Source organism: Podarcis gaigeae, assembly GCF_964106915.1.
Source record: "Podarcis gaigeae genome assembly, chromosome: 1".
NCBI classification, from domain to species: domain Eukaryota; kingdom Metazoa; phylum Chordata; class Lepidosauria; order Squamata; family Lacertidae; genus Podarcis; species Podarcis gaigeae.
This window is the reverse complement of record NC_139678.1, coordinates 16,773,116-16,785,089: the sequence shown is the minus strand read 5'-3', so window position 1 is coordinate 16,785,089 and position 11,974 is coordinate 16,773,116. Positions and strand designations below refer to the sequence as shown.

General features: G+C 45.5%; 2 long non-coding RNA genes across 2 annotated transcripts; both read right to left on the bottom strand.

The window, feature by feature from the left end:
* Positions 1-5,701: 5,701 nt before the first annotated feature.
* On the bottom strand, positions 5,702-6,893 carry LOC310839897. The gene is made up of 3 exons (XR_014561700.1): positions 6,847-6,893; positions 6,356-6,433; positions 5,702-5,910 (listed from the first exon to the last, which is right to left on the bottom strand). It is a non-coding gene; the product is annotated as an uncharacterized lncRNA (long non-coding RNA).
* A 926-nt stretch (positions 6,894-7,819) lies between these two features.
* Positions 7,820-11,292, bottom strand: LOC310839894. The gene is made up of 3 exons (XR_014561698.1): positions 11,177-11,292; positions 10,296-10,422; positions 7,820-8,006 (listed from the first exon to the last, which is right to left on the bottom strand). It is a non-coding gene; the product is annotated as an uncharacterized lncRNA (long non-coding RNA).
* Positions 11,293-11,974: the final 682 nt, after the last annotated feature.

Genomic DNA, 11,974 nt, shown 5'->3' with positions numbered 1-11,974 from the left:
TTTTCCAGGAGCAGTCCTGGATTTACAGAAGCCACCCTGGTTTCTTATTTATTCATGGAATGTCCCGCTTTTCCTTAGGACATCCCTATTTCCATCAGAGAAATGTTGGAGGGTATGGAGTTATGCATCCTCTGAGCCAAGGAGATGAACCTATCAGGACCCTGAGATAATCTGCTGAGGTCCTCCTTCATGTGCCTCCTCCTTGAGAGGTCCAGAGGGTGGCAACACAAGAACGGGGCCTTCTCTGCAGTGGCTCCCCGCCTGTGGAATGCTCTCTCCAGGGAAATTTGCCTGGCACCTTCCTTTTTAACCAGGCCTTTGGTTGACATGATGGACATCCTATACCCTTTTAAAATGTGACTCCTCTTTTTTTGGGGGGGGGTATTATTGGGTTAGGGACGCAGGTGGCGCTGTGGGTAAAAGCCTCAGCGCCTAGGGCTTGCCGATCGAAAGGTCGGCGGTTTGAATCCCCGCGGCGGGGTGCGCTCCCGTCATTCGGTCCCAGCGCCTGCCAACCTAGCAGTTCGAAAGCACCCCCGGGTGCAAGTAGATAAATAGGGACCGCTTACCAGCGGGAAGGTAAACGGCGTTTCTGTGTGCGGCTCTAGCTCTGGCTCTGGCTCTGGCCAGAGCAGCGATGTCACGCTGGCCACATGACCCGGAAGTGTCTCCGGACAGCGCTGGCCCCCGGCCTCTTGAGTGAGATGGGCGCACCAACCCCAGAGTCTGGCAAGACTGGCCCGTACGGGCAGGGGTACCTTTACCTTTACCTATTATTGGGTTATTGTTCTTATTTTGATTTTATGTATTGTGACCTTTCTGTGAGCCACCCTGAGACCTCCGGGTATAGGGCGATATATAAATTCAAAGAAGAAGAAGAAGAAGAAGAAGAAGAAGAAGAAGAAGAAGAAGAAGAAGAAGAAATTGCACAACTATTAGAAGGCACTCAAAGGGAGCCATTTTTACCTGGCAGGGGAGATACCATGATCACAAAGGGAGCCATTTTTTAGTGTTTAAAAGGTGGCATATAAAGGATAAAATTGTGATGATGATGATAGAATAGGACGTCCCTATTTTCATTGGAGAAATTTTGGAGCATATGCATTAGGCTACCCAGTTTTGCAGGGCACTCTACCCAGAAGCTCCAACAATCAGCTGATCATCTGAGCTCCTGGGCATTGTGCTATGCAAACCCCAAAGATCTGCAGACTGTTGATGCTTGCAAAACTCTGCGCACAGAACATTGCATGTGCCTCTGATTGGCAAGTGTTCCCATAACTGTGTTCTCCAGCAGAGGGAAGTGGCTGGAGGATTCAGGAGGAATGGCTGGAGTGTGTGTGTTTGTGTCCCCACTGCTCCCAGGGGCCATTGCTTCCTTCTGCCTAATGGTAGGGCTGTCCCTGTGTTTCTGCATCCATTTGTATTCTCTCTCTGCTTAAGAAGTAGGTCATTTTTCAGATGGCTATTTGACAATCGAAGCTGCTTGAGTAGTGTTATGCCACAGTGAGATTATGTACTTTGATAACTTAAAGATAAGCTTGAAATCTCTTTTGTCAAATGGCCAGAAAGGGGAGGGGAAAGATAGAGAGTGGAGCAGGTTCGACAAAAGAGGCCTCCAGGCCAATTTAAGGAGTCTGAAAAGAGCGATTTGAAGATAATAAGAAGCTACTGGCTATTTACACTATACAGTAACTGCAGTGTATTACACTCTCTTAAGATCATCCCTGGAAGTTGTTCTGTGGAAAACTCTATTATTGTGAGGCTTTTTCGTTTTTATTAAGAGAGAACAGGAAACTGTAGTACCAAGTGCGTTATACAGATTGAAGATTACAGAGGCACAGAAGAAGAAAATATATGTTATCTGCGCCACTGTTTCGATTGACAAAAATAAATGGAATCAAAGCTCCATCAGCAACATTGGTTATCTTAAATGAAGGCAGTAGTTAAATGGTCCATCTATACTCATTAAAAACACCACCGCTTTGATAAGCTTTTGTTGTGCCTGTTCAGAGGAATTTTCAGGATCCTCCAGACATTTTGTGTGTGTGTGTGTGTGTGTGTGTGTGTGTTGGGCCGAAGGTGGGAAAACTGGCCTGATGCAGTGATGCAACAGAAGTCTGTAATGTCCTGGCTCAGAATACGAATTTGCCTAGCTTGTATTCCTTGCATGCACTGTGAATTGAATGACGTGTCCCTGAGAAGTTCTGCCACTGAAAATGAGAGTTTGCAGATGCACAGAATCCATTTGCAGTTTAAGAGCTGTTGTCAATGCTACGCGCAGAGCAGACCCACTGAAATTAGTGGGCCTGATTAACTTGTGTAGCTTGTCAATTACTCTCCAATTAATAGACCCATTTATGCACCTGTAGACCCTCATTTTACTGGAATGAGACACAGTATTCCAAATGTGGCTATGCCTAAAGAAGGCGTGGCTAATCTGTCCCTTCCAGATGTTGCTGAACTACAACTCTCATCACCCCTAGCCAACATGGTCAATAAACAGCAATGATTGTTATTATAGTTCAGCAACCTCTGGAGGGCATCAGGTTAGCATCTGCAAGAAAAGGTGTACTTGTGGGGCAGGTACAATTTCACGAAACCTTTCACTCATATGCTGGGGAGTTTATCAAATCCCTTTCTATCAGCGTTTCTCAAACTGGGATTCCAGCTGTTCTCAGACTACAACTCTCATCATCCCTGACCACTGGTCCTGCTAGGATGGTGGGAGTTGTGGTCCAGCAACAGCTGGGGACCCAAGATTGAGAAACTGTTATCTAGCTCATCTCCAGTGGGGAAGAAAATCATTGAACACCCCAATGCTCATTTGCTCTTTTCCCCCACAGCAGTGCCTGGTCTCTTCTTTGGAAGGTGAGGTTTTTGGAAGCTAGAGAGCCCATCACATACAAGCATGAGCAAGATCTCCCACTGAAGTGAGAATGAAAGCCAAATGTAACTGAACACTGGAGGACCTTTTGGCTGGTTTTTGACAGCTGTGCTATTTTGTCTTGTGGGACCCATCCAATTTGGATAGCTTTGAAAGATAGGTTCATGGAAAAGTATATTGATGGCTATTATGTTCTGCCTCCACTGTCAAGACTAGGGCTGGACGATATCAGCTTTCCAACATCTCAGTTATATCACCAGCCAAGCACTGCGGTCTGGTGATATACCACAACGTCGAAAAAGCAAGCAGCAACAGCTGGGAAAAGATAGACATTACATTTTACAAGGACAGGAAGGGAAACCATGGGCAGAATAATCGTCACACACAGGAGGAATAAGGATATAGTTTGAAACACTTCACCTGTAGCTTTATAAATCATTTAATGTGTCAAGTCGAATGGATGTTGTTAAAATTGCAGTTGTTGTATAAGGGATTGTTATTTTGAATGGAATATAATTGAGATGAATAAGATGATGGAATGCAGAAACAAAGCAAATCATCAATTCTAGCACGCGGGAGGCCACCTAAATTATATAATTTGGCATCTGAATGATTGGAATTAGTAATTGTATTATAATTTGGCATTGTTATAATGAGGCTACCATTGGATTATTGTAACTGAAAACTAATCAAAATTATTGTAAAAAAATAAAAGTTGAAAAAACAAGCTGCATTGGTCTCAGCCTGTGTGGCGCCAGGTGAAACTGCCACAGCTCTCACCACAGGAGCCGAGGTGGTTTCACCCCAGCGCTTCACGGGCTGGGACAACGCAGCTTGTTTGCGCAGCTCAGCTGGGGTGCGGGAAGGCTCTGCATCTCCAGATGAGCTTAAGCTTCTCCCGCCCCCCAGCTAAGCAAGCCCCATGCCTCCTTGGCTTCCACGCCAGGCATTGGGGTTCATTCAGCTGGGGGTGGCGTGGGGAGCAGGAGCAGTTTAAAGAAGCCAAGGGAGGACTAAGGTGTATCAGCTCAGTGATATAGCTTCCTCTTTCCTCTGCAGTATGAAGTATGATGGCGGTTTTGCCCGGCAGTATATCGCAGGTGAAACCGCTGCTGCTCCTGAGTCCCTCTGCTACCAGTGGCCTGATGTTGAAAGCAGTGTTGGTTGTGATGCATGCAGAGGGTTGCAAGGCCAGTTGGCTAGCCCCAGCTGGGTTGTCTCTTTCCAGCCATCCGGCTGCGTAGATCCATCGGCCTCTGCTCTGATGTAAATCATCGACCCAGGCTTCAAAGCCAGGGCACACTATATCAGTGGAGCAAACTGCACACACAGAATAGGCGTGAGGCTTGTGGAAGCATACTACAACTACAGATTTATTATTAATAAATCAGGACAAAGAAACATGTCGTCTCTCTCTTTGTCTTCTCAGAGAGACAGAGAAAAGGAAACGCTATACACACAACGGAAGTTCTCAGCAGATGGTGCTGTTATTTAAACAGACATGTGACATGCAACATTTCCATGTCTGCAACTAAAGGTGGAATGGAATTTTCCAACAGGTTGCAGAGGGACTTAGGAGTGGTGGCAGTTTCACCTGCGATACACCACCAGGTGAAGCTGCCATCGCGGTCTCTCAATCATACCAGTCCTGGTGTCAGGGACTGGACTGAGGAGGAATGGTGGGAGCCCCCCCTTTTTTTCCTGAACCTTCCCAAGGGCAAGAGGACAGTATTGATTGAGAAGAGTGGTTTGCAGAAGGGCATAGTCCAGAGGGGAAAAGCTGGGAAATACTGGGTGAGGAATAGCTAGAAGAAGAAAGGCCAAGAGAGAGACAGCTGGCAGATTCAGTGTCATTGGACAGCATTCCTGGCACACCCCATCGCCTAATACTAAAAGGGCTTGGAAAGTGTTAGAACAGAAAGTGCAACAAGTGTTAGAACAGAAAGTGCAAGAAGCTCAGACTACCCGATGTAGGGGTGACGTAGATTAATGGGGACGGAGGGGGTAAACCTTTACTGGGAGCAACGCCATTTTTTGAGATATATGCATACCTTTGTCTCTTGCTTTGGTCATTCAAAAACTTATCTGGTAAGAACACTCCTTTCATTTGATCTGCTTATTTACTGCCACCAGGGGAGGGATCTGATTCCTTGAAGTCTGACACCTGGGCAATGTATCGATACCTCGCTCAGGCCTAGTCAAGACAGTAAACCTCTGAATAATACCAGTTTCTGGATTTCACCAAGTGGTCTCTGGGTGGCCACAATGAATAAAGGAAGCTTGACTAGATGGGATTGACTGAACCATCAGGACTTTCCTTACCTCCTTAGACTTTGCATTCAGCAGAGCTAGGCATGAGCATCAGAGCTCTGCTACATGGGAAAGGACAATGACTTGTTAAGGCAATAACAACTGTGAGCAAATCTTAATGGGTGATACATTGGAAGTGGTCCAATAGTTTTGCGTTAAAGGTGCCATTAGTTCATTTGGATCTGCTTGTGAAGATAAATAGATAGTAGGGGAACAGTTATACTCTCACTCTTTTAAATTGCTGACAGTAATCTGCTCTTATGAGGTATTAAAACGTAGCTCTTTGGCTGCAGTCTTCAAACTCCTCTCTAGTATTATTGTCTAATAGTCATTTATTATTTAGGTTTTAGGAGACTTTTTATTAATGTTCCCACCATAGGTAGGAAGCTCAAAGTGGACTGCCCTTTTTAAACAAAGAATCTTTATTAAAATGCAAGCTGCTGGAAAAAAAAGGGATGGGTGAATCTGTCCATTTTGGTTTCTTATCAGTTTCTCCTTTTGCCCCCCCCCCATCGTAAGTTCTGTTCTCCACATTTCTACATCAGGGAAGTGCGAATTTTGATCGGTGTCTGTGTTTCGGTGCAGAGAGTTTTTCAAGCTCTTTTTCTTCAAAATGCAAAGTGGTGTTTCGAGCAGAATGTCTCTCCAGCTATATGTGTGGGTGTCCAATCTGGCTTTCTCTTAACTTTACTGCTGCCTGCTACAGCTCATCAGGGCTTGGTGAGGAGAGAGAGAGAGAGAGAGAAAAATACTCGGAGTCGAGAGTGGATTTCATGCTCTTTATTCAGCTCATAGTGGTGAAGTTGTGGAAGTTCCCCCACAATATCTGCTTTATATACACTATTTACACAATGGGCTGCACGTGATTGGCTAATTCCAGGATTCTCCTGTAGGCCAATCAGATTGTGGATTCACTTCCACCTGGAGCTGGATTGGGTGGCTCCTGCGGACCAATCCTACTGCTGCATTGTTCTAGGACCAATCAGACTGCTGCATTCTGAATCCTATTGTTCTAGGACCAATCAGACTGCTGCATTTTGGATCCTATTATTCTAGGACCAATCAGACTGCTGCATTTTGGATCCTATTATTCTAGGACCAATCAGACTACTGCATTTTGGATCCTATTCAACTCAGTATATAACAGAGAGAGAGACTCACATCTCTGCTCCACCCAGTTTTGCCTCTGGCCCTGCCAACGTCTGCCTCTGGCCTCACGCAGCACTAGCATGCGGCTCTCTGGAGAGGAAATGCGGATCTTGGGATGAAAAGGGGTTCCCCAGCCCTGTTGTAACATTTAATCGAGAGTCCTTGAGTACTTCATTTCCAGTGGCATCCCTGCTGCCCCAGCCCTGTGCCAAGATGGCAAGATGAAACGGGTATATGTATGAAAAGATTAAATGAGTCCCCCTAAGATTCCGATCTGGCACAACCTTTCTTCTAAATCCACGTGCATTAAACATGAATGAATTTTTTCTCCCCCCCGGAACTCAATATTTGACCACTTTTAAGCTTCAAACAATTAAGAAGGAAGCCAGATGGCAATGTAAAACTCACCAGCAGATTTTGTTTGTGTCTGGTGGCATGGCCCCAGGACTCAAATACATTGGCAGGCAATAATATAGTTTATCAAAGATTATGCAGATTATGACCTCTCTGTGGATTCCGTAAATATTCTCTTGCACAGCTTGATCTGGAATTCATCCCTTTGGAAAGAAAGGGGAGGATGGTTGCATTTTTATTGATGAGGGAGGAATGAAAACTGTTTTAATAAGAAGGGGGGGAAAGCAACATACAAAAGTATAGCAGATTATAGAGGGTTGGGAAGAAACAAAGCTACAGAACAATCCCAACCCAGTATTCTGGATTTGGGGTAGGTGAATTTGGGGTAGGATGAGATGTCCCTGGGCCTAGCTCTGCTGGCTAAACCAGCCTCCCACCTGCTGGCACCTATGAAGTGGTGTGAGCATCACTGTTGATGTGACACTCTCGCATCCACCCACCATTTATGTGTGTGAGTGCCAAATGGGTCTCCAAATGGTCTCCAAATGGCCGCTCTGGAGGTGGGGAAGGGCTGAGCTGGTCTGGATTCTGTTGGCTCCTGAGGTGGTCCTGCTGCCATCATGCAACAAGCATTTGGTCCAATCCGAACCACCCTGCTCCACCTTCCATGGCAGAAGGAAGATTAGGCCTGTGCTATTGGCATTGCTCAGGAATTGCAAGAAAGCAAAGAGCCAGTGTTGTTTTGAATTCTAGTGGTTAAAATCAGTGTAATTTTGACAGTCAGTCAGTTTTATTGCACATAGCCAAAGGCTGTCGCAATGTACACAGAATCATTCAACAATTAAAAGAAAATACGCTGGATTGAAACAAAAAACTTAAAACATTTGTATTATCAAGACATTACCTACTCTAAACAGAGCTATAAAAGCACCTTAATATACAGGTTAAGACATTAAACAATAAAATTTATATGCTAAAATCATCACATGGCTACTAATATATTAAAAAATAATGTTAATTAAGACAATGTGCAATTATATTCGGAGTTTGGTGATAAAGATAGAATATAGCTTGATGTAGATAGGGTCAAATAAATTCATCTCCTTTGCAGTTGGTGGCTATGTTGGCTATATAATTTGTTCTAATTTTCCTGGCGGCAGTTGCAAAGAGTGCTACATGCCAGGTCACATACTTATCTGTGTCTGCGAGGAGATATAAAATCAAGTTAAGTCTGTCATCTCAATTCAAAGCAATGTTCGATTGTATTCAACCATACAAGAAAACCTGCTCCTTGATCTCAGGAACCATCCTGCAAAATTTGGATACAATCTCTTAGGGGGAGTCCAAATAAACAACTTTGCAACATACCGTATTTTTCGCTCTATAGGACGCACTTTCCCCCCTCCAAAAATGAAGGGGAAATGTGTGTGCATCCTATGGAGCGAATGCAGGCTTTCGCTGAAGCCTGGAGAGCGAGAGGGGTCGGTGCGCACTGACCCCTCTCGCTCTCCAGGCTTCAGGCAGCTATCTGCAAGCCTTCAGAGCGCAGTGGGAGTTCCCGCTGGGCTCCGAAGGCTTGCGGATAGCAGCCTGTTCTGGGGGCTGGAGTCGGGGGAAGCTTGAGCTTCCCCCGCCCCAGCCCCATGGCTGGGGGGGGGGGAAATGTTCTTTCTTTATTCCCCCCCCTAAAAATTAGGTGCGCCCTATGGTCTGGTGCGCCCTATGGAGTGAAAAATACAGTATATACGGTTAATAAAAGAAACACTCTGCTTATGCTTCTAAATGTTTATCTAAGAGCAGATCCTGGGGAAGGATCACTTTTTAAAAAAAAAATGACATTGAAATGATGTGTTTGTTATTCTTAATTTTAAAAACAAAAGTTGACTTTACAATACATTTAATCTCTAGATTTCTTTTTGGAACTGTATGTGGTTTAACTCTGTACATTTTGGAAGCAATCAGGCAAGTGTCAGTACTCCAAAAGCCACATATCAATGAATATTGTGGGTGATTGATGGTGGAAGAAATAGTTGGTGGAATATGCTGATATCTACGTATATAGTTGCATCATTTCCCCAGTGACTTTTATGTTTTTGGCAACACTGATAATGCAAACAGTTTGTTTGAAAAAGCATTGCCTCCCAAACCTGTTGAAGCAGAAGCAAATTATGAGTTTTATAATAGTGCTCTCATTAAAACATGACATCTCGCTTCTCAGGTATGTGATGGAACTGGGTTATATTGCATTGTAACTGCTAATTACCGTCCCTGAATATGTCAAAATCGAAAATAAAGATCTTTTCAGAAGGCAATGTGGCAGTGAAGTATAGTGGATAAATTTAAAACCTTGGGGTCCCATTCCTCCCACCACCAGCACTGAGATGCTAAATGCATATCTCAGGTCCTCCTGATATAGCTGAACTGTTGCTCCCATTGTCCCTAACCATTGGCAGGTGGGCAGAATCCTGCCTGCAGGCTTCCCACAGCTATCTGGTTGGCTGCTATGTGAACAGGATACTGGACTAGATGGGCTGTTGGTCTCATCCAGCAGGCTCTTATGTTCATAGCTCTAGCAATTTCCATTGGGGTGAGACTTGCCACTAACATGTCTCAGTAGAGGGCTGTAGAATTCTCTGTTTAGAGAAAGCTTCAAGTGGTGTTGGAGCTGCATCAAACAGTCTATCAGAATATTTGTAAGTTGCTGCAATGGGAATAATGCTACATCATGGCAATGGCCCGGTTTGTACATTACGCTAACCATGGTTTAGTGGGAATGTGGCGTGTGCAGGCTCCAGGAGAGGAGATCGCAGTCACTTTGTTCCTTCCTAGCCAATCTGTTGCTGTGCTATGCTGCTCTGAACTAAACCATGGCTCGGCTTAGTGCATCATTCCAACCAAGCTCATGGTTTAGCTTCCCCCAGACAAACCATTGGATGTAACCAAGGGTTTGTCCTACGGTTTACTGCTCATGGTTTGTCTTGGAGAGCGAAACCATGAGCCCAGTTTGGATGACATGCTAAGTCAAGTCATAGCTTAAGGCACAGCAGCAGTATGGCGAAGGAGAGACAAAGCAGCAGAGATTTCTTCTTCAGGAATTATCATGCTTGTGCAGTCACACTAAGCCATAGTTCAGCATGCTGTGTGGACCAGTGTCATTCCCAGGAGCACTGCTGAGGGTAGATATCGCTACTCCCACAGGCCTGCAAAACTGGGACATTAGCAAAGAAGAGGAGGCTAAGGGGTGATAGCCATGTTCAAATATATAAAAGGATGTCACATAGAGGAGGGAGAAAGGTTGTCTTCTGCTGCTCCAGAGAAGCGGACACGGAGCAATGGATCCAAACTACAAGAAAGAAGATTCCACCTAAACATTAGGAAGAACTTCCTGACAGTAAGAGCTGTTCGACAGTGGAATTTGCTGCCAAGGAGTGTGGTGGAGTCTCCTTCTTTGGAGGTCTTTAAGCAGAGGCTTGACAACCATATGTCAGGAGTGCTCTGATGGTGTTTCCTGCTTGGCAGGGGGTTGGACTCGATGGCCCTTGTGGTCTCTTCCAACTCTATGATTCTATGATTCTATGATTCAATCACCACAGGATACCTCATGCAGTCTCTACGCACCTGCCCGTTATGAGTGAGTGTCTTCTTCACAATGGCAAACAGTTGGCCGTCTTGTCTACGCGAGATGCCTGTACGTAAAGGTGGTTGCTTGAGTTTAAAGTTTGGAGCTGAAAGAAACAAGAGTAGAGTACCACTGTGAGGGGAGAGAGGGAGGGATAATTGAAGAAGCCTTCCCACAGGGAGTAAATAATTAAAATGCTAATAGACCTAACGAGACTCAAAGATGTTTGTTCAAACATCTCCCCAGGGTAGGTGGACATGATAATGGAATTGTATCTTGCTGCTATTTCTCCACAGCAACAATATCTCTTAGAAATACTTTGCGCATCATGCTAAGAGGGAAGGACGGTGTCATGTGACGCAAATGACAGAGACTCTGTACAGATCCTGAGATCATGCAGCAATGATTGTGGGTTCCTGTGTAACAGAAAACTAATCTGTCTAATGGCATCTCCAGGCATCCTCCATGTATTACTGCATTCATAAGGGAATTTCTGGCCTGGGTAGAAGTCTGTGTTGCTAAGGGGAAGCAGGTGGCCTGCTTGCTTCTCTTCATCAATACCACTCTACAGTTCAGTGGAAGCTGATCCATTTGAAGGAATGGGACCCTGTTCCACTAATCAAACCTTGTTCTGTCTGCCCTCAGCCAGCTCCCATCTGCCTGCCTCCAGTCCACCAAGTGGCACTGGCTGTCCCCTTCCTCCTCCGTAGACTCAGTCTCAGTTGGCCTCAGCAGGGAAGAGGATGGGGGACAAAAGTAGAATTAGTTGGTCCTGTCTGTCATTGGGTGTCAGGCTTCGAGGAATCAGCTTCCTTCCTCTCTGGCAGTAAAACAAAGATCAAATGAAAGGAGCTTCTTACCAGTTAGAATCTTTAATAATCACAGTGAGAGAACAAAGAACCTGTTTCCCAGAAATGGCGGTGCTCCCAATTAAGGCTTAGACCCCCTCCATCCCTATTAATGTATGTCACCCCTACGTCTTGTAATCTGAGCTTGTACCCTCTGTGCTTTCTGTTCTGAGACTTTCTGAGCTCTTCTCGACCTTGGGGAGAGCGGAGGGATGCTGCCCAACGACTGTGAATCTGCTAACCCTCTCTCTTCCGATGTTTCTTCTCCTAGGTGTTCCCCATCCGGTATTTCTCAGCTTCTGCCTTCTGAACTATGCCCTTCTGCAAACCACTGTTCCAAGTCTATATTGTCCTCCTGCTCTTGACAAGATTCAGGAGCAGGAGCAGGGGGAGGGGGTGGCTCCCACCATTCCTCCTCAGCACGGTCCCTGACATCGTGTTTGTCCACCTACTGCTGGACCCAGTGCCTTCCATACATCAATGAGAACCAGTCACTGATGGCTGTTGCAGATCTGAGGACAAACGGGTGGGCTACATAGAGCTTCTGGTAAGAGGATTCTGACCAGGCTTGGTGCTATGTCCTGAAGGGTATTGGAGTAGTGTGTCAACTCCCCCAGGGTCCCCTTGCCTACCCTTACCTTTCTTGGTTTATGCTGGTTTTGTGAAACAACTCAGGAGAAGAAGAATCTCACATTTCCCCAATGATTGCTTGTGGCTTCCAAGGGTGATCCCAGGACTTGAGGAGGTGCCGAGTCCTGTTATGGCCATGATGCCAATTCCTTTGCCTGGTTGGCAGGAGTGGCTCTGGCA